This window comes from Mustela nivalis, assembly GCF_964662115.1.
Source record: "Mustela nivalis genome assembly, chromosome: 6".
Taxonomy (NCBI): Eukaryota; Metazoa; Chordata; class Mammalia; order Carnivora; family Mustelidae; genus Mustela; species Mustela nivalis.
Window position 1 is genome coordinate 154495247 of NC_139025.1, and position 20180 is coordinate 154515426.

The 20180-nt window shown below is 57.6% G+C and overlaps 1 protein-coding gene and 1 long non-coding RNA gene across 10 annotated transcripts in view; one reads left to right on the forward strand and one right to left on the reverse strand.

Annotated features, from left to right (window-relative positions):
* ARNT2 (aryl hydrocarbon receptor nuclear translocator 2) overlaps positions 1–20180 on the reverse strand; it is a 140342-nt gene that overhangs the window by 63335 nt on the left and 56827 nt on the right. The gene's annotated exons all lie outside the window — the stretch shown is intronic.
* Positions 6012–11368, forward strand: LOC309867683. The gene is made up of 2 exons (XR_014313306.1): positions 6012–8836; positions 9379–11368. It is a non-coding gene; the product is annotated as an uncharacterized lncRNA (long non-coding RNA).

Here is a 20180-nt window from a genome sequence, read left to right on the forward strand (position 1 = left end):
AAGAACTACTTACTTCTCCATTAAAGTGCTTCTATTCTAAAGCTAAAGTGGTCTTTGGGAAAATCACACAGACACACACACACAGACACACACACACACACACTAAACACCCCAGACACTTTCTGCCTTGAGAAGAACAGTATCAACATCTGGGCGTTCCTGAACATCTCTGTGCCTGCCTGTTTTTTCTTTCAATTAACCAAGGTGCCACGGTGTATGTTTTCCCTCCTTGTGTCACAACATAAACTCACATAACGGTGATCAAGGACGTTATCTGGAAGACTCTACGACACCGTTGTGCTCAGATGGTTTCCTATTGGACATGAAGTTATTCCCAGGTTTTCCACGTGGCAAATAACACCATGGTCAGTAACTGGGTGGGGAAAAATCACCATATCCAGACCTTCTTAGACTAGATTCCCCAAAAATGGAATTATGGCATCACACGAAGACAGGCTGTCAACGCCAACACCCAGCCTGCCCGCGGTGAGCCCTGGACTCCACTCTGCGACATGGGGACAAGTACGACACGTCTCAAGGGTTACAAGGACAATTTTTCTAAGTCGAAAGCGTGAAATGCTTTAGAACGGGAGCTGGCAGACTGTGACTTCAGACCCCAACCGGGCTCACTCTGTTACTTAAGTATTTACTGGAACTTGGCCACAGACTTGCGCAGGTTTAGTTATTGTCTCCGGCTGCTTTCGTGCTACAACGGTCAGGCGAAGTCCTTGTGAAAGTGGATGATGGACTCAGAGGGTCGAGCATCTCAGCTCCCCGGCCCCTGACCAAACACAGCTGCTGACTCCGGCTTTGGAAGAACACTCCCAGGTCCCCAGCACAGGGCACCTTTCTCTGCAGGCAACGGGCCCTTCCGCCATTGTTTTCAGTACGCAGATTTTTGTATTATTTACATCAGCGGTAACTTTTTTTAAAAAAAAGGAGGACCCGAAGTTTGTGTTGGACAAGATCACGAAGGAAGGCTCCCAGCTTCATAACACGGCCCCGCAGGCCTCGGCAGGAGCACAAGCAGAAACCAGAATGAGTTCACCGGAGGAATCCTTGAGAAAACTGGAACCTCTCATCTCGGTTTCAAAAGAAGAAGAAAACAAGGCCGCGAAGGAGGAAAACAAAAGGACGTGACCAGCGCCAGAAGCAGAGCGACGGCCCCAGGGCGGACCTTCTTTGATGTCGCTCCAAAGACGTGTGTTCCCTGAACGGGGGCCCAGAGGCTGGAGGGGGCTCGGGCTGCTGGCCTGGTGACAACGTGCGCTTGTTCTCGGGGGCTGACCCCAGTGGCCCGGGCAGCTGTGCACACTGGCCCCGATGCGCCCCCCCACAGGAGTCCAGGCTGAGCATGTGGAGCCCCTCGGGAGTGGACCCCAGAACGGAGTGGCACCGAGGGAGCCTCCCGCTCCTGAGGACCGGTGTCCCCCCTGAGGACACCAGTTCCCAGGTCGTGGCCAAACTGTTTCTTCCCACAGCAGAGGGGCTCTGGGTGGGGGTCGTCGCAGAGCTCCTGCATCTCAGCGCTCTCGCGCAGGTCCTTCACTAGGACCCTCGGGAAAGGGTTTGCCGTCGTCTTACAGGAGCCCACCTGCCCGGCTACAGTGACTGGTGGAGGCTGAGCACCTGACACAAGCTGGGCCAATCGCGGTACCTCATTGCTCCTTGGGCCATAGTGACGGGTCCCCAGCTAGGAAAGGGTCCAGCCCATCTGAGTCCTGCACAGGCAGACCGTGGCCACCCCCACTTCCCCTCTTGCACTGCCGTAGGACGGTAAGTCTCGCTGTTTTGCAGCAGCGACTCCAGCTTCACGGAGAACCGGGTCTAGGACAGAGACACCGACTCCACGAAAGCCACGATGGCATCCACAGGCGAAGACGGCCACTGCGGTGTGCAAACCTCTGGTGCCAACAAGCCCCTATTCCTACACACGTTAACTCCACGTTAGAGCCCGTCACTTCCTCCCGAGCAGTGCAGACGGATGCGGGCGTCCCAGGACTCGGACAGCAGAGGAAGGCCCTTCCTGTGGACCTCACAGAGGCCCAGCTGTCACGCGACACCCCCTCTTGTGTGACTCGTGTGACCAGCCCGGGGCAGGCAGGCGATGGGCACCAAGGGTGGCACAGGATGGCAGGAGCGTGGAGTGTCACAGGAGACGGAGGGAACACGGACCTCGCCCTCCCAAACCAACAATACGCGACACATCGATTAGCTGAACTTCAAAAGAAAAAAAAGTCTTTAGCGCACAATCAACAGGTGATTTCTCCATGGGACTCACCTCCCAGGTCAGGAAGCAGGTTAGGGGACGTGCCAGCATGAGGCGGGGAGGAGGCGCCGCGAGAGGCCCGAGGGCAGGCACCGTGGAGCCCCATCTGCCAAGAACTGCCGCTCGTGGCCGTGGTAAGAAGCAAGCTGGGCCCTGACGAAACACACCTGCTGACTCGGCTTTGGATGAACGTGGCGTGGGCTTCGGGGTTGTCTTAAATTCCCGGCGAACGACGCCCCGTCCCGGCTAGACCCCGCGGTGCTGCGTTCCCGAAGCAGATGGAAGCCCACAGACCCCGAACAAGTCTGCCAAGGCTGGCCTCCCCATGGGCACGTGAGAGTCCGAGCTCCTCACTGCCCCGAACGCTCAAGAACCGTCCCCCCAACGGCACAAAGCGGGATCATGGCCACCAGACGGCAGCAGCCGGGTGCAGGGGGAACAGGAGGTCACCGTGGCGTGGATGGTGACCTCCGTCTGCTTCAGCATCACACACCCCGACCGGGAAAACCCAACAGTGCTTTCCTTCTTCAATCCTTCTGTGTGTGTCTACTGCTTTCTCGGGGTTTTCTCTGGTTTCTGTAGACACCGTCAGGTTGTGCGAACCCATCTCAGTCATCCCCAGGTGACTCCCGGGCGGGGGTCTGCATCCATGGGGGGCTAGAGTTAGGGGAGGGCAGCACCCCTCAGGGCAGGCATGGTCCGGGGCCGTCCTGGCTTTGCTGCTGGCCCAGCAGAGTTATTAGAGAGTCTCTCCACTCCCGCAGTGCTCAGGTCAGATGAGGGATGACATAGCTATGATCCCTCTTTACAAGACGACAGTGGAATAAGACGTGGGTCCCGCCCCCAGATGCTTCACAAACAGCGGGATTCCAGGCCACCTCGCCCTCCCGGCCGGCACTCAGGCTCCTCGGCTCCTAGACGGATGTGCCCCTCATCTCGTGGTCAGCAGCAGGGACCGTCCCCTAACAGTCCCTGGGAAGAAACGGTGACAGGAACGCAGTCCCGGGTTCCGCCTGACAGTGTCACTAAGGGCCCCTCGCAGGTCGGTAAGGGGGAGCTAACGCTCAGGTCAGAGAAAAGCCCCCGTCTCAGGAAACCCTCGGCCCCGCAGGGAGCGGCGGCTGCCCCTCAGCCCACCCTGGCTTCAAGCGCGCGGGGCTGACGGCGCCAGGAGCGTCGCAGGACTCGGATCCGTGGCCACAGCTGGTCGCACGCACTTGGCGATGAACCCGGAGGGGAGGCCACAAGATGAGACGCCCTGGAAAGGGCTCTCCTTCCCCGTCCCTCTTCAAGTTCTTGTTCTGGAAGGAAAGCCCTTCTGCCTCACGCTTCCCTCTTCAAGAAAACACCCCTCGTCGTCCTGGTGACATCGCTCTGCTCGTCCGGATCCACACCGAGTCACCTCACGGAGAGGACGGGCCGGCAGCTTCCCGAGGGGGGGAGCAGGGGCCCCGTCTATGCCTTTGGGAACCCCCGCGGCCCCAGAGTGGGAGCCGTCCCTGTCTCTACTGCCACGTGGCAGGTTCCCACAAACCCAGATGCATAAAACAACCCCCGTCTATTAGCTCACAGTTCGTTGGGGCCAAGTCCCGGGTGGGCTTGACTGAGGTCTCTGCTCGGGGCCCCCGAGGCCAAAACCGAGGCGGTGGCTGGGCTGGGCTCCTTTCTGGAGGTTCTGGGCAGGAACCTGTCTCCAGGCTCATCTGAGCTCCCGGCAGAGCCAGTTCCCTGCAGTGGCTGGCCTGAGGGGCCCCATTCCTCGCTGGGCATCAAGAGGGGTCCCTCCCAGGAGGCTTCCCACACACATCCCCTCGCAGCCCCCTCCACTGTCAAAGCCAGCAGTGGTACGCGGAGTCCTCCTTGGGCCTGGACTCTCTGCCTTCCCGTCTGTCACCAATCAGATACAATCCTTTGCTCTTTGTAATGGCTCAACCGACTAGGTCAAACCTACTTGGATGATCTCCATTTTTTAAGGTCAACTGACTTGAGGCTTTAATTAGCTCAGTAAGATCCTGTCCCAGCAGAGCCTAGACGCACGCTGGGCTGAACACCCAGGAGGGGGCCCCAGAAGAGCCTGTGAAGATACTGGCCGCCGTGACCCCCAACAGGGGTGCCCAGGACCCGGGAAGATGCTCGGCCCGTGGCCGGCCGGGATCATGGAGTTCACAGCCCTGGAAGACAGGCGGGTGGCTGGCCCCCGTATATTTGTGTGTGTGTGTGTGGGGGGGGGTGGAATCTAGGCTCCCGGGCAGGGGCGGTGAAGGGCAGGGTATGTGTGTGACCCACTGGCCAGCCCACAACCGTTTACCCACCAGGGACGCTGGCACTGGCATCTGCAAGGGGTTTTGTAAGGACAAGTGGTTTCGCAGCAGCGACTGAGGGAAGCTTCCTCACCCAGCTCGCCTCGCCGGCCGCGCCACACTCTAGCCTCCCAGACCACACGCGGGCGCGCTTCTCCCACGGCACAGGGACGTGCCACTCGGGCTGGGAGGGCTTCGGGGGTAGGGAGGTGGTGAAGTCTGGCAGAAATGGAACTATAAAAGACAGCCCCACCACGCTGGGGTGGAAATTGTCCCACAGAGCAATGGATTCTTCCAGAACAATAGCGTCACAAGAGGGTACGGGGAAGCTTGTGGGGGTGGGGGTCTGAGAATGGGGCCAAGTCCCGTCCAGCTGGAGCTCGGTGGGAGAGGGGCTGGTGACCGGAGCTGGGCTGGCAGAAGCCCCCAGGGGAGCCGGGCCTGAGGCTGCCTGTCACTGAGCCAGAGGCGGGAAAGCAGGGCCCTGCAGAGGTTCAGCAAATGTGCTTCCGAAAGCCCCACCCGTCCCTGCGCGTTGGTGGCAGTAAATTTCGACTGTGCTTCTCAAAGGCCATGCCATGCGGCAAAAGCAAAACTTCTCACCGGCTTAGCACCGTCTGGGGAAATGCGTGTGATTGGTGTTTTAAATGTAAGGCTATCAATAATTCAGATTTAGAAGCAAACACTTGTAAGGCTAGCATTAATATTGAACGCTGCCCGTCTCTGAGAGCGCGGCGGAGAGAGGCCCAGCCGCGGGGACCGAGTCCCTGCCCATCTGCAGCAGACGGTGTTGGAAGCCATGACCACGCACGACCGTGGTCGCGGTCCTTGAGCGGACGCTGCGCCCGGCCAGCCCCGAGAGGGAGACGATTCCGGAGAGCAGGGACGGTCCTGCAGGGGACCATCCCTCCTCCGGGTTTGGACTCCAGGCTCTGGCCATGGAGCAGCACAAAACAAAGGGACCTGTGATTAGGGCTGGCGACGGGGACTGAGCACGGCCACCAACAGGCCCCACTGACAGCCTTTTTGCCAAGCAGCCTGATTTCTGGTGGGTCCTTCCTCAGAGCCACTCTGCCCTCTAGGGACGGCACCAAGGACACCCGAGCCAGGCAGGTCTGCACGGAACATCGCAGAGACAACCGTGTCCCACAGTCACAAGGCCAGGATGAGCTCTGGCGCATATCCACACCAAGAAGCAGAGCTCCACGGCGGGTGATGGGCTCCAGCACCTTGCCACCAATGCCACCAACGACCCAGCTGACAGGGCCCCCTGGAAAGTGTATAGCTCGCCATCTTTCTCCCGGGGCGCATGGTCCAGGCAGGACGACCGGGGGGTGGGGGGGGCTCTGACCTGTGTCACAAACTGGCCCCCCCATCCCCCAGCGGTCCGGTGCCCTCACCCCTCCTTCCCTCCCCTCTGTCACCCCACAGCCAGCGCCTCGTCTGTTATTTCATCTGCAGGCAGAAGTACAAACGCTTCATCTTGTTTAGAATATGCTGGGGTGTGCTTGAAAAAAAATACATTCCTCTCCGGGCGTCATGCTGCAAAAATGCCAGAAACGCAGGCCTGAGGGCTTTCATTTTGCCGGTAAATGATTAACCCTCCTCTCCCTCTCTGGCCGCCTGGCGTGCGGGAGGAGCCCCGGCCAACGCGTCCTTCCAGAAGGCAGTTTCAGGCCAAGCCTGGCCTCCCTAGCAAACTGCTAATGAAATGATCCAAAAATACAAAAATAGCAACAAAAATCTGCCTCCATGCACAAAAACAGGGTCGAGGGCCCTGAAGAGATGGGAAGCAAGGAAGGGTTTGTTTCCGAGGAACGGGGCAGGTAGGAGGGTGGGGTGAACATGGGCAGCCCCGTGGGATAAGAAATACAAAGGGGCTGCCTGGGAGAAGCAGAGGGTCCCCCAGCAGAAGCCTCCAAACCTACAAGCAGGGAAGAGACCAGGGGGCCCAGAAGCAGAGAAGTGTCCCAGGGTCTGGACAGAGAGGCCTGGGGCAGAGCTGTCTTGTCAGCTTGACTTCCAGCGGCCAACCTGCCCCATGAAGAGGACGATGGCCGCCTCTGAGGGGCGGCGTTCCAGTGACGGCGCCGAGGCCCCCGCCTCCCCGGGCCACCGCAGCCTCCTAGCTCCCCCTGCCCCCAGCACCTGGGCTCCAAGGTAGAAAAGTGAAGTTTCCAAGAAATCCATGCTGAGCACGACCATTTCAACTCCTAACACACGTCAGGGACAGAGGATGAATAAGAAGGTGAGGAAGAAGGAAGCCGGACGGACACGTGAGAAGATTCGGGATCTAACAAGAAAGCGATCTGAGGAATTAAGAAATCACAGCAACACCCGCCCCCCCACGAAACACAACGAAGCAGGCAATATGGAAATACCCAGTCTCGGCGACGCGGAGGGCATCTTCCGTGGATAAAAAGAAAATTACCTGAAACCGAGAAAGATTGCTTTTAGGTGAAAAACAGGATTTCAGATTTGAAACCTGAATGACGTGATGTTGCTGGAGGGGACGTCCGGCCGCAGCCCAGGCAGACGGCCCAGTCTGAGCGGGCCAGGCGGGGGCACGCCCCCCAGGGACTGGGGAGCTAGGGTGGCCGGGGGAACCGGCGAGGGAGGTGCACACAGGGAGCTCCCCGCCCCAAGGCCAAGGAAGGCATCAGTGGAAGGATGAGAAAGGTGAGGACAGCATGGAAATCCTGCCCCTGGGGACGGCCCAGTCTCAGACGGAAACACACAGGATGGAGAAAAGGGCCAGGGAGGTAATGTCGGAAAAAAGGATGCGTGAACTTGAACACGGGGGAAAAGAACTATTTAAATTGAAATACACACAGATTAAAAGGGATTTGAAACGATCACAAGAGCATCATGAGCTGCAGGACGGCCGCCTCGGTCTCAGGTACTTGGAACTGGAGCCCCAGAAGCAGCGGGGAAAGATAACAGGAGAAACATCCGAAGAATGGAAAGCTGATATTTCTTATAAACATGATGAAAACCATAAGCCCAAAGATTAAGAAAGCTAAATGAACACCAAGTACGATAAACATAAGGAAGCCATCCTCAGGCAAACCATAACCCGACTGTTCAACACCACTTACAGCAAGAAAAACCTAAACCAGCCGGATAAAAGGGGTATTTTGCCCAGAAGGAGGGAGACGAGGATGACCCTGAGTTTCCCACACGAGCCAACGCCAGTGAGTGTGTTCCGGACAGCAGAGAAAGGCCCACATCCCGCAGGAGCCCGCGACAAGAACCCGCACACAAAATGTTAGCAGGTCAAACCCCACCACCTACAAAGTGTCATACGTCATTACCCCAGCACGGTTTGACTCAGGAATGAAAAACGGGCTTTGCTCCAAAACACCAAACAATGAAACTCACCCCGGGAACAAACTAAGAAGGAAAAACCAGACCGTCATCACGCTCGATGTCACCGAGGGATTGGACAAAACCCAACACCCATTCTTCATAAAACACTCAGCAAACTTGGAGCAGGAGGAACTTGCTCCAGCTGATCAAGGACAAGCAGGAGAACTTGTGCAGGCGCAGGAAGGAATGAGGAAAGGCCGAGTTCTTTGTGCAATCGGGGAACAAAGCCGTCCACTCTGCCCACGTCCATTCTGCCTCATGTTCTACGTGTGATAAAGGTCTAAAACGGTGCAATCGGGCAAGAAAAGGAGTTCTATTTCCGTGTCCTATCACTGAGCAATTCGAAACTGAAACCGAAACCCCCATCGACGTGGGCACAAAAGGTACAAAATACTTAAGAGATAAATCTGTCCGCGGCCCGTACCCGGACAATAACAAAATAACGTCCATGAAATGAAAGACAAGTAAATGGACGGGGCACAGAGCTCGCGGTCACAGGGCTCAAGATGGTGCCGGTTCTCGCCAGACGGATCTGTAGATCTGATGCCTCCCAGACAAGTCCCCGTCGGGCTTCTCCGCACGGCCAGGCAAGCGGGCCATGTAATTCACGTGGAAATAAAGGCAAAGACCCCGCAGGGGCCAAAATTATGCTGGAAAAGAGGAATAACGCAGGGAGACGAACACAGCCTGATTTCAGGACGCAGCGGCAGGAATCAAGACAGCACAGAACCAGCGTGCAAGCAGAGGGAGGTCGACGGGCCGGCACGGAGTCTAGAAACAGACTGCCCCCCCAATGCACAGAGAACTGATTTTTGGCGAAGGATCATGGGCCCCCCCCACTGGAGGAAGGACAGTGTTTTCAGCAAAGGTGCTGGGACAACCAGATCTCCATATGTAGGTAACTAAGTAATGGCCACGATGGACTGAGTAAGAAGCACGTGCAAAGTTCCGTCACACGGCACTTCATGTAGTATGCAGACGCTCATTCCCTTTCTTCTTGGGTTCCCAAAACCACAGCACAATGATCTCCTCCCCTGCATCCGGGAAGCCTCTGTGCACCCTTCCAGGGGTTGCTCTTTGTGCTCTTAGTAAATTCTAGAAGCACTGTGCTCCCCCGTGGCTGCCACCGGCCCAACCTCCCCCTCATCACCTTCCCAGACTGAAAATGTCTCCTTGCCACAGGGCCTTTGCACATGCCGGCCTTGCGGCTGGGAAAGTGCTTGACACTCCCAGGCCCTGCCCATGGCTGACCCCTATCCACAGCCTCCATCCCAGTATGAACATCACTTCCTCAAGGGGCTTCACCCTGCTCCCCCACCACTTCCAGCACGGGAATGAGGGGTCCCCACTAGTGTGTTCACAGCCTCCTGACGTCCCGCCTTGGGACACGTCACTATTTTCATTCTGCACTGACCGCAGGACTGTCTGTTCTCTCCATAGCCGTAAGGACAGCTTCTTCGTGGACGGCGACCGTGTTTGGCTCACTGACGTGCTCTCGGCCTCTGGCTCGGGCTAAGTACGTAACAGCAGGTTCACAGGAGACATGCACTCCGCCTCCCGAAAAGTGGTTTCCCTTCATCCACGAAGATTCGGTGCTCAAGCCCCGGGAGCTGGGGGTCTAGAGAGGGAGCCCAGAGGGGTGGTGCCCCAGCCCGAGCCTCGGCTGCTCTTGTGGGCACGCCAGGGGGTCACCATCTCCACCCGTGGCTGGCTCCCAGCCCTGCAGGCCTGTCGTGGACACTGCTGGTGTCCCAGGCAGATCCCCGGGCCCCTCGTGCCAAGCTGACCAGCAGACCCCCACCCCGGGGCCGATGGGGCTTCAGCTCACTGCTCACCCTGCATCTTCTCACACGCGTGTCCCTGAAGCTACTTGGAAGCAGCCGGGCTTGCAGGTGCCTGGGAGTGTCACCCACCCCTCAGGGTCTGTGACCGACGACAGCCCGCTCTCTCGCCTCCGACGGGACAGCCTGTCGTGTGACGCAGCCACCTGACCCCCTGCAGCATCAGGCTGAGGCTGGACCTTTCCCAAACCGCCCCTTGGCTAGTTCCTCCCCGACCTCCATGGCTTCCCCCGGACCATTCCCCGAGGGGGCACCGTTCTCCAGAAGCGTGCACACAAGTGCCCACACAGGCTTGGTGCCCAGAGACTCGGCCAGGCGAAGGCTGCCGGCCACGAGGAAAGGCAGTAGCCGGTTACGGCTGAGCTCTGGGCCTGCCGGCTCAGGCACCATCCTCACGCCACCCTAGAGCTGGAAACAGGGGCCCTGAGATGGGGTTGTCTGGGGTAAAACTGGGCCCCGTGGCAGCCTCTGGCTCCGAAGCCCATGGTCTGGACTCGCCCCCCGAGTCCGCACGTGTGTACGCTGGACGGTATGTGTCCATTCCTAGTCCCGTCCCGCAGTGTCAGCTGGGCCGTGGGGCACAGAGATGGGGTGACCAAGGACTTCACGGCGAGCGCAAGCCTATCATCCCAAGCAGATGGGGCTGTCTCCTGATGTGACCAGCTCTGTCACTGTGTGCATCCAAAAGAGGCCAGGTGGGGACTTTCTAGGTGCTTCTGCAGGGAGCACATGACCCCCAGAAGACCCAGTCCATGGGAGCTCTGAGGTCCCCACAACAGGGAGCTCTCATGAGTCTAGGTCCTCAGAAGGTGTACACTTGAGCCAAGGTTAAAGAATGACATTGTAAACAGCTCATCAGAGACTAATTTCTGTCATCACCAGGAAGGGGGAAACTGAAAGCCATCCGTCGGTCACCGCCTGAGTCAACGGCTGGCAGGCAAAGCTTTGCGTTGTTGTATAAGAAAAGAATCCACAAAAATAAAGGACAAACCGAATGCAGATGTTTGCCTCAATTAGCTTCCACGGAGGAAGCAACAAACAGGAAAGATCACTGCTGTACGTGCATTTTTATTTCACGGTTGGGTGTGAATCATGACATTTCAGAGAGAAATATGTCTCTTTTTTTAGTATGGCCGAAGGAAACTATTTTAATTTTCTTGATCCCGGTGCAGTTTCTGCAATCGAGTTATTTTTAACCGAAGCATTACCAAACACAGCCGTCACGTGAGACTATTACTGAAACCCGCGTCATGCCAGGAAGACGCAATGATTCCATTTGTCTTTTCGTTCGCCCTAAAGTAACTCAAAATAATTGTATCTGCCTCACAACTATCCTACCAGTAGGTTATTTTTGTCATGGTTTCCTTTTACAGATGGAGAAAAAAAGTCTTTGTTTACTTCTGGAGCATCAGAGTTAGGACAAAAGATGCTTGGTTAAGAATTCAAGGCTGGCGAGGAGGGTTTTAAAAGCTCCTGCTGCTCATTTTTCAACATTGTTGCTGACTGATGACAATGTTAACATTTTGTTTCTTTTTTATTTTGACCTTGTTGAAATTTCTGTCCTGCTATAAAAAACAAATCAGGCTGTCCTCTTTCATTTTGTTCCGGGTTTTTGTTTGTTTGTTTTTTTTTTTTTTTTGGTGTGGGTACGGTAGTTCGCAACCTTTGGCTGACACCGAAATCACCAGGGCTGTTTTCAAAGGTATCGGCGCCTGGACTTTGCCACTATAGGGTCGAATTCCGAGACACGGGTCAGAGTGCCCGCGCTGGAAGGTCTGTGAGAGCCAGTGGAGTCCTGATGTGCGCCCAGACTGAGACCCGCTGTTGTAGGACTGCGGATCTTAAATACTTACTCATCACGAAGCTGCTGGCTTTTGAGCACGACTTGGATGTTGCCCCTTTCAAGGAGAGCCACACACACAGAGGAGAACACAGAGCACAGATCTCGAGAAGGGGATTCTCAGCGTTCCAGAGGAACGCGCCAACGGTGCGGGGAGGGGGTGAAATCTCTGGGCGAACTCGGAGCCAGACTGAGAGTTCCCAGTTCACGGTACACGCATGGGTAAAGCGGATGGCAAATACGAATGCTGACCCGTTTGAGAGCACTGAACCCCATCCCTGCCTTCTTCAGGCTCCCCTCACTGCTCTCAGGGGCTTCCAGAAGGTGCTTCTCTGCCTAGACTCTGTGGAGCCCGCGGCCCCTTCTCCCGGGGGGTTCCTGATGGAACAACTGCACAACTCAGGCGTGGCCAGGAGGGCTCTGGGCTCCCCAGCTTACCCACAGTGAACCCCAGACTCACCTGACTCCCCTTGAGCCCCACTGTGAAGGAGGCTGCGTGCCTCTCTGTGACTTCTGGCACAGGGGCATTCTCCGTGGCCCATGGAAAGTCCAGTCATTGAATGCCACTAGCACATCGAGCCTCGCAGAGCCTGGCATGCTCCCATGTTAGACCCCCGACTCTGACCGGCTGTGAGTCTGGTCCACACATGCTAGGGCCTCAGACATAGGAGGTAAGGACAGGAAGAGAAAGGGGTTTGCGCCCAGGGACGGCACAGGGTCCCATGCCCTGCGTCACGGTCCAGCTGCAGAGGAAGCTTCAGGAAACGAGGCATAGCGCCCGGCATCGGTGAGCCGACACCTGCTAGGCCTTCCATCCAGAAACTGTCTCTGGACAGTGGAGACTTGGCAGCACTGGCCCTGAGCAGCCCAGGTCCCTGTCGCAGCAGAAGAGGTCCCAAGCTGGGGGCCAAACTTCCCCTCCCCCATCCGCTGTCCGCTGTGTGCCCCTGCCTCCCCACCCCGGGCATCCCAGCACCAACCCCCCCTTTCTGGCTTGCCCCGATCCCTGCCTCTGGACCCGCCCTCAGCCTACAGTGGCGGCCTTCCACCGTTCTCGGCAGAAATGGTCTTGGCCCTGGCTCTGAACTACGTCTGGCTCTGATTCTGTCCACAAAGACAGTGCCGAGTGGCAGGTGCGGCCTAAGGAAGGACCAGGCATCAGGCCGAGAATCCTGTGAGAAGGAATTGAGGCGAGGGGCTGGGGTGAGTGTGAGAAGGGGGCACGACCAGCGAAGAAGCGCTTCTGAGAAATTAAATGCTCCCACGGGAGCTGGATGGGGGGCTGACGACCAGGTCCCACCAGATCCACGAGGTGCAGAGAAGCAGGCGAGGAGGCGGGCTCCTTATCTCCCCTCGAGCAGGCCTCGCCCCCCTGCCATGGAGGACAAGCAGCAGCAGGTGCTGCGGAGGCAGGGGTGGCGGGGAGGAGGAAGCAGGGTCAGGAGAACGTGGCAGAGAAGCGGACCTGATGACACCCGTGGTGCACTCTCCATGATGCTCGGACCTGAGCGAGTGCTGTGTGAGGGTGGGGAGGGGCCTGGGGGACCCTCGCCTGGGGCTGTGACCCTGACCGACGGCCCCGGAAACCCCCTCGCCTGGGGCTGTGACCCTGACCGATGGCCCCGGAAACCCCCACTTCCCAGCTGGCACACACAGCACGTCCTGCCCTGCAGTAACATCCGTCCGCGAGCATGGGCTGAGGGGTCTGCAGGCGCCCACAGGTGATGCAAACGCATCCACGGCAGTGGTGGTCCGGTGGCCCAGTTCGACACAGCACATGGAGGCCACTGAGAAGGAGCCTCCTGTTCTCGCCACAGCTGAATGCATTTCCGGCAGAAGAGATGCGTCAGAGACAATGGGGCTGGCGATACAGGGTCACCAAGGACCCTCAACACTCAGCTTTCTTAACGCTTTCGGGTAGAGAGAGGGCTGCAGCGAGTGGACTGGCTTCCCTGCCGGCAGTCCTCCCGAGAACCGGAGTCCCCACTATCACTGCCCCGGGCTGCACAGGGTGCCCCAAAATGCATGTCTCCCTAGAACCTACAACTGTGGTCTCACCTATGCACAGGGTCTCTGTAGACATAAACCGGTTTAAATGACTCAGAATGGGTGAGATTGGGGACAGGTCCTGAAGACAATCTGGACCCAGAGACACGGGGAGAACGCCGTGCGTGGCCGAGGCGGAGACAGGAGGGATGGGGCTAGAATCAGTGAGCGTCAGCACCACCGGCCATCCCTGGATAGCAGCAGAGAGGCACGGAACAGACGCCCTGCAGAGCCTCCACACTGCACCCAGCCAGACCCAGCCTGCTGACATCCTGCTGTCACACCTCTCACCTCTGGCACTGGGAGAATCCACGCCTGGGGTTTTTAGCTGCCCTGTTTGTGCTGAGGGCAGAGCCCTACAGGCCCCAGCCCCAGCCTCCTGTCCCTGCTGCATACCGTTAGCGCCCTCAGCACCTTGACCCCCTCAGCTGCTCCAGCCTCCCTACAACCCATTCTGCACCCTGCAGCTCGGTCACAGGTCTCCTCCGGCGTTCGCGGCCATGGGACCAAGGTCGACTCTCCCCACCCTCTAGCATGTCCCACCAGCCCCCTCCAGCTCCTCACACACTCCCAAGGGCCCCGTCCCAACTGCCAGAAAAGACTGGTCCCATATTACTTGTTGACAAAGCCCCTTGGACTTTTCCTGCCTAACACATACCACGATGTGTGATGTCTGTTCGACGTGATGATTTCTTTGGAGTCTCTCTTCACTGCTAGACCATCAACTCCCCGAGAGCCAGACGGCATCAGCCAGAGCTCTACATCCCAACATTCCACACGGCACCCACACAAAGCGAGTTAGTACTCAGTCCACACGTGCTGGATGGGTGGGTGCGTGAAAAAGTGGAAACTCAGCGCGTCGGCGCGCCCCTCTGCTCCTCCAGACAGGTGACGTTCTCCGGCGCAGGCTGGAAGGCGGAATGCCGTCCCAGGATCCCTGGGCAAAGCTAGGAAGGCTCCACGTCCACCCGTCTTCCCTCGGCAGAAGTGCCAAGACCCTCCCGCACATTCTAGAGGCGTAAGAACACAGAGCAGAGCGAGACGGTCAGTCTGGAAGACCACCAGGGTTTCAATACGATTTTCCATCACTGAAAAGTGAAAGTGAGCTCTACATTCCCCAAACACTCTCCTTAACCCCACCCCACGGGTCACTCGTACACGCTTCAGGGCAGTCCTACAGGGGCTACAGCACCGCCCGCACTTTCAGATGAGGAAACTGAGGCTCGGGGGTGGTCAAGTCACTGACTCAAACTTAACGGCCAGTAACTGACACCCGGTGCCTCTGCTCCAAGTGCGGGGACACATCCACCACCCGCGCTGCCTCTCCTACACCCCCTAGCCCACCCCGGCCTCCCCCGAGACCCCTGGAGAGCATGCGCACGGGGAGGGGGAGCGTGGAGAAGCGGGCCCTGCAGCCGGGGTCTGCTGCTGGGAACATGGACTCTGCTTCCACCCTTTATCGGCTGGGACTCCGGAGGGAGCCTGAACCCGGCAGCCTCCACTGGACGTCCGTCCAGATCCATGAAATGTTTCTCCACATAAAATATGAGAGCAAAAGACAAACAGTGCGGCAGCTGAGCGTGCTGTGCACGAAGCAAAGGAAACAAGGCAGGTTATATCAATATTGAGCCACGGGAAAGGATTGAACGGATGCCCAAGCAACATCTGGGGTAAGACATCGAGGCAGGCTGCAGTTTCTAGCGGGAAAGTCACTGGGACGATTCCAAAGATGACCAGCCTGTGACTCTCAGCCTTCATCCTCATGCGTTTCCGGAACACCTCGGGCAACACAACTCCCAGAGCTTTCTCTGGCGGCCCGAGTGTTTTCTCCGCTGTTGGGCAATTACCAAGGGGCCGAAATCAAATAAACATGCTTTTCTTGCCACTAAAACACATTATTTCTATTTCAAGCAACAGAAACTCAATAACACCGCTAATAGCTGACTCAGATAAAACCAGGATTTTTTTTTTCCATTTATACGTGTTACCTAATAAGGCAAGAAATGGACAGCGGAGTGTGTTTTGGATTTCAGACCTTGGCATCGGCCCAAGGACAAAGCCCGGGTGTTGCAAAGAAAATAAGCTATCCACTTGCAAGTATGGTTTTCATGAAGTTACCGTCTTGATAGACAGTTGGAAAGAGACGGTCTTTTGTCCGGAACTGATACCGCAGGGTGGACTTCACAGGTCACAGAGCCCCTGAGGGACCAGTGATCTGCCCGTCATTCTTCCCCTGAAAGGCTTAATGGTGCAGCTGAGGTCAACCTGGTTTGCTCCTCACCATCTTCTGCAAAATGTCCCAAATGGGCTGAGCCGGAAGGCAGACGCCGGCCAGCTGCTGTCCCAGGCCGTGCACACCAGGCTGCTATCCCAGGCTGTGCACACCAGGCTGCTGTCCCAGGCTGTGCACACCAGGCTGCTGTCCCCAGGCCGTGCACGCTGGGCTCGGCAGCATCGTGCACAACGGGGCTCATTTCTGCTCTAGCCTGGGTCCTCCAGCCCTCGGTGCCTGGCTCTCCTCCTACTCTGTGCTGGCAGTTACCAGCTGTCTACCCTGCAAAGCTCCTCCTGGACCTGGGGGCAAGTCTGTGACAAGCGGACTTGCAGAGCGAGGTCCCAGGGCTGGTGCAGGGAGCAAGGAACAGCAAGTGTGAGAGACCGCTCGTGCTCCGACGGCTCTCCCCACACATCTGGCCTCGCCTGAGACCCCTGGCCAATGCAGGCAGGTGAAGGCTGTCGCTGTCCCCAGCCCTGGCGGCTGCCAGCCCCCAGCACACCTTGCTGAACTCCTCAGGGCATGCATCTCATTTCTGCGCATATAAATCACTTGGGGGACTTTACAACAATGTGGGGCTGAGTCCCGCACCCTGGGATGTGGCCTGTGGTTCTGCATTCCCGAGGCTCCCAGACATGCAGCGCCGCCCACCCACGGAGCACCCCACTGGATCTTACCCGGCTTCACCTTCCAGGTACCAACACACAGTCGCCTCGAGGTTCACCGCTAACATGACACTTCACAAGCCTTACGCTCCCACCTCCCCGAGGAGGAAAGCTCTAGTCGGAGATGGAAAAACCCGACAAGGGCAAACAGAGGTGGACTCAGTCCAGGTGATGGGGGTCGAGTCCTGGGATGGTGGCCCCGGACCGGCAGTTGTCAAACTTCAAGCGTGCGTCAGTACTACACGGAGGGCGAGTTGAAATACAGATTACCGGAACCTCTGAGTTCCTGATCCGGTAAGTCCGGGTTCCCGCCGAGAATGTGTGTCCCCAACGGGCTCCAGGGTGCTGCTCAGGCAGCGAGACCAGAGATCACTCTCTGAGAACCACCGTGTGAGATCACGCGGGACCCAGAGACCAGAGTTCTGACACTGTTCACCGTCCATACGCCCTGAACCCCACTGCCTGTTGTCTGCCTGCCCCTGTGTGAGGGGCCCCAAAGGCCCAAGCTGACCACTTTGGCTGGACTGGCTGCTCCGGGCCATGCCGAGGCTCTCGAGGACGACCCCAGACACATAAACTTTGTCCTCACCGACAGGGAGCTCCACTGTGCGGCATCGTCTGGCCTTAGCGGGGGCCCGGGGCACCTGCCGGGGAGCCTCCCGGACATGAGGGCAAGCAGCATAGCGAGCCACCCACCTGACGGAGCCCAGAGGGAGTGAGTTTCATGCTCCCCTCCTGTGATGGGGGTCAACCGCTCCCCCTGCACAGGGCTGTGACGAGGCCACAGGAGCAACTGTTCTCAGCCTGACCCTGCACATCCGAGCCACCCAGGACGCTCTTCCAGAATAATCGTGCCCAGCATCGTCCCCAGAGCCTGGCAGGGTAACAGTCATCTCTCCCTGTGTGTTTGGTTCTGATGTCCAGCCAAGGCTGAGATCCACTAAACTGGCTTTCAAAAAGAAAAACCCGGTGTAAAAGCGTAAGAGCATCCATGACTGTCGTTAACATCCCACTGTTAGCATGAATGAGAAACGAAAACAAAATGCACTGAGTCCCCCAAGTGTCTCCTCTCCCAGACGAGGGGGAGACCGGAGCGAATGACCGGACTGAATCCCTCCTAGAAATAAGGACGGCAGGTCAATGAGAAGAGACGCCTGACCAGGGGTCCCCGGGGGCCCGCGCTCATGAGCTGCTATCTGGGCCCAGACCGCGGCCCAGCCAAGTCCTGTGACCCAAGCCTGAAAGCATCTCTGGACTTCGGGAGATGGGGGTCCCTTAATCACAGCTGATTGGGACTTGTGACTCATACACGAGGGGCTTTCCGGCCGGAGCCCTCGGGGACCCACATGGCCCAGCCTCTCCCCAGATTATCACAAAGAATCTGGGCTGGAAGAGCGAGGAAAGGGGGGTCCGTTCGTTCCCCAGCAGCTGGGAACTCCTGTCTCGGGTGGGGAAGGACAGGGGGAGGAAGTGGGGGGCAGAGAGGAGGGGGAGGGGGAGCAGGACAGGAGGGAGGGATTAATCCTGCTTGACTCACAGACGTCCCAGCACCACGCAGCACTAACTATTGCAAAGTTTTTCCCTACACTGAAGCAAAACGCTGACCCAGTTCTCTGAACAAAGCAAGAAGGGAGTGCAGAGGTCGGTGCTGGGGGAAACGAGCCAAACAAACCTGGCCCCGTACGGTCCATGGGTTACCCTCCTCCACACCCGCGGCCCTGCGGGAAATGGGCACTTCCCACACAGGGCAGTACTCCAGGTCCCGGACGGGAGGGCTCCAGTTCCTGCTCCCCGGGATCAAGGTCTGCCACAGCTTGGTGGCCTCGGGCGGGGGTGAGGGGGGACCTGGGAAGGCCCCGGATGCAGAGAACTCGCTCCCTCTGGGCTCCGTCAGGTGGGCGGCTCGCTATGCTGCTTGCCCTCTGAACCCCAGCCCTTGCAGCAGGATCACCTGGAAAGCCCTGGGCCTTTCTTCGCCTCCTCTCTTTCCTGACGGCACGTGGGCTGGGGCCCGGGTCACTCAGACGTGCACAAGAGATATTTATGCAGCAGGGGCGCACGTGGGTGCAGCCGGGAGTTGGGGGGCTCAGTGGGTTCAGCCTCTGCCTTCAGCTCAGGTCATGATCTCAGCGTCCTGGGATCGAGTCCCGCATCGGGTTCTCTGCTCAGCGGGGAGCCTGCTTCCTTCTCTCTCTCTGCCTGCCTCTCTGCCTACTTGTGATCTCCGTTGTCAAATAAATAAATAAAATCTTAAAAAAAAAAATTCTGCAGCAAATCACCCCCGAACTTGTATGATCCCTCTCACCTTCCATCCCTGACTTCAGCTCCACTCCCAAGTCAGGGGACTAAAACCCAAATATCTTCCCTGGAAGAGGAGAATGTGCCCCCACATCTGGCAGGAAACCCCGTCCATCCCCATAACGATCACCTCTAATGCCACGGAGGCCTGCTCTCCCCGCCAGCCAGTAAGCCTTCCTCTTGTCTGCGACAGTGCCCTATTTCCCATAGGGAGTCACCTCCCCCCAACTTTTGCCCCACGTGCCTGGGGTAGAGACGCTGGCCTCATACCCTAGCTGAGACTCCCTAGCCACTGGAGCTGGGCAGGGCAGGGAAGGTGGCCCACACGGGGCCCAGACAGCCGGTCCTGCTATATTTGCTGGAACTACTGGAGAAGGCAGTGTGCTTCTGCTTCTGCTTCTGCTTCCTGAGCTGCCACTGGCAACTTAGAGCTGCTAAGAAATGCCTGTGTTCGATGAGGGGGGCCTGCCTGAGGCTCCGCCCTGCCCAGGCAACCCCCCTTCCGGGTACAGTGTCTACCCCAGAAGAACCACAATCAGGATCTCAAAGGGGTGTCTGCACCCCACATTCACAACAGCCAAAACACAGAAACAAGCCCAATGCCCACTGACGGAGCAGAAAAGGAGGAACACGTGTACAGTGATATCTTGCAGCCTTGGAAAGGAAGAAATCTTATTTGCAACAGTATGGATGAGCTTGGAGGCCATTAAGCTACCTGATGTGAGGCTGTCACAGGAGAAGTACTGTACGATTCTCCTTCCGGAGACATCTAAAGTAGAAGCAGAGAAGAGAAGGGCGGTTTCCAGAGGCCAGGGACAGAGGACGGGCATTGGCTCTGAGGGGTTACAAAGTTGCAATCACACCAGGTGGATACATTCTCGAGCCCACTGGTAACACTGTGTCTGTTGCTAACAACGCAGAAATGCCTGCTTTGAAACATGATAGAAGGATAGAGCTCCCGGCCAGTGCTGTTACCACAAAAACAAGAAAGAAATAGCAAAGAAAAAAAAAAATACAAAGTCACAAAGAAATTTCTGGAGGTGCAGGCAAGCTCAGTACTGTGATGATGGTGATGGTGTCGTGGTGTCGTGGTGTCGTGGGTGCATGTGTGTGTGCACCATCAAGATCTATGCCCTGCATATGTGCAACGTTTTGTACGTCAGCACCACCTCACATCTGCGAGAAGCTGCTTGGACACACAGCCACCCCCGCACCCAGCAGAGCCTGCACTCAAGACGACCACCACCTGCACTCCAGCTTCTCCTCCAGCTCCCCCC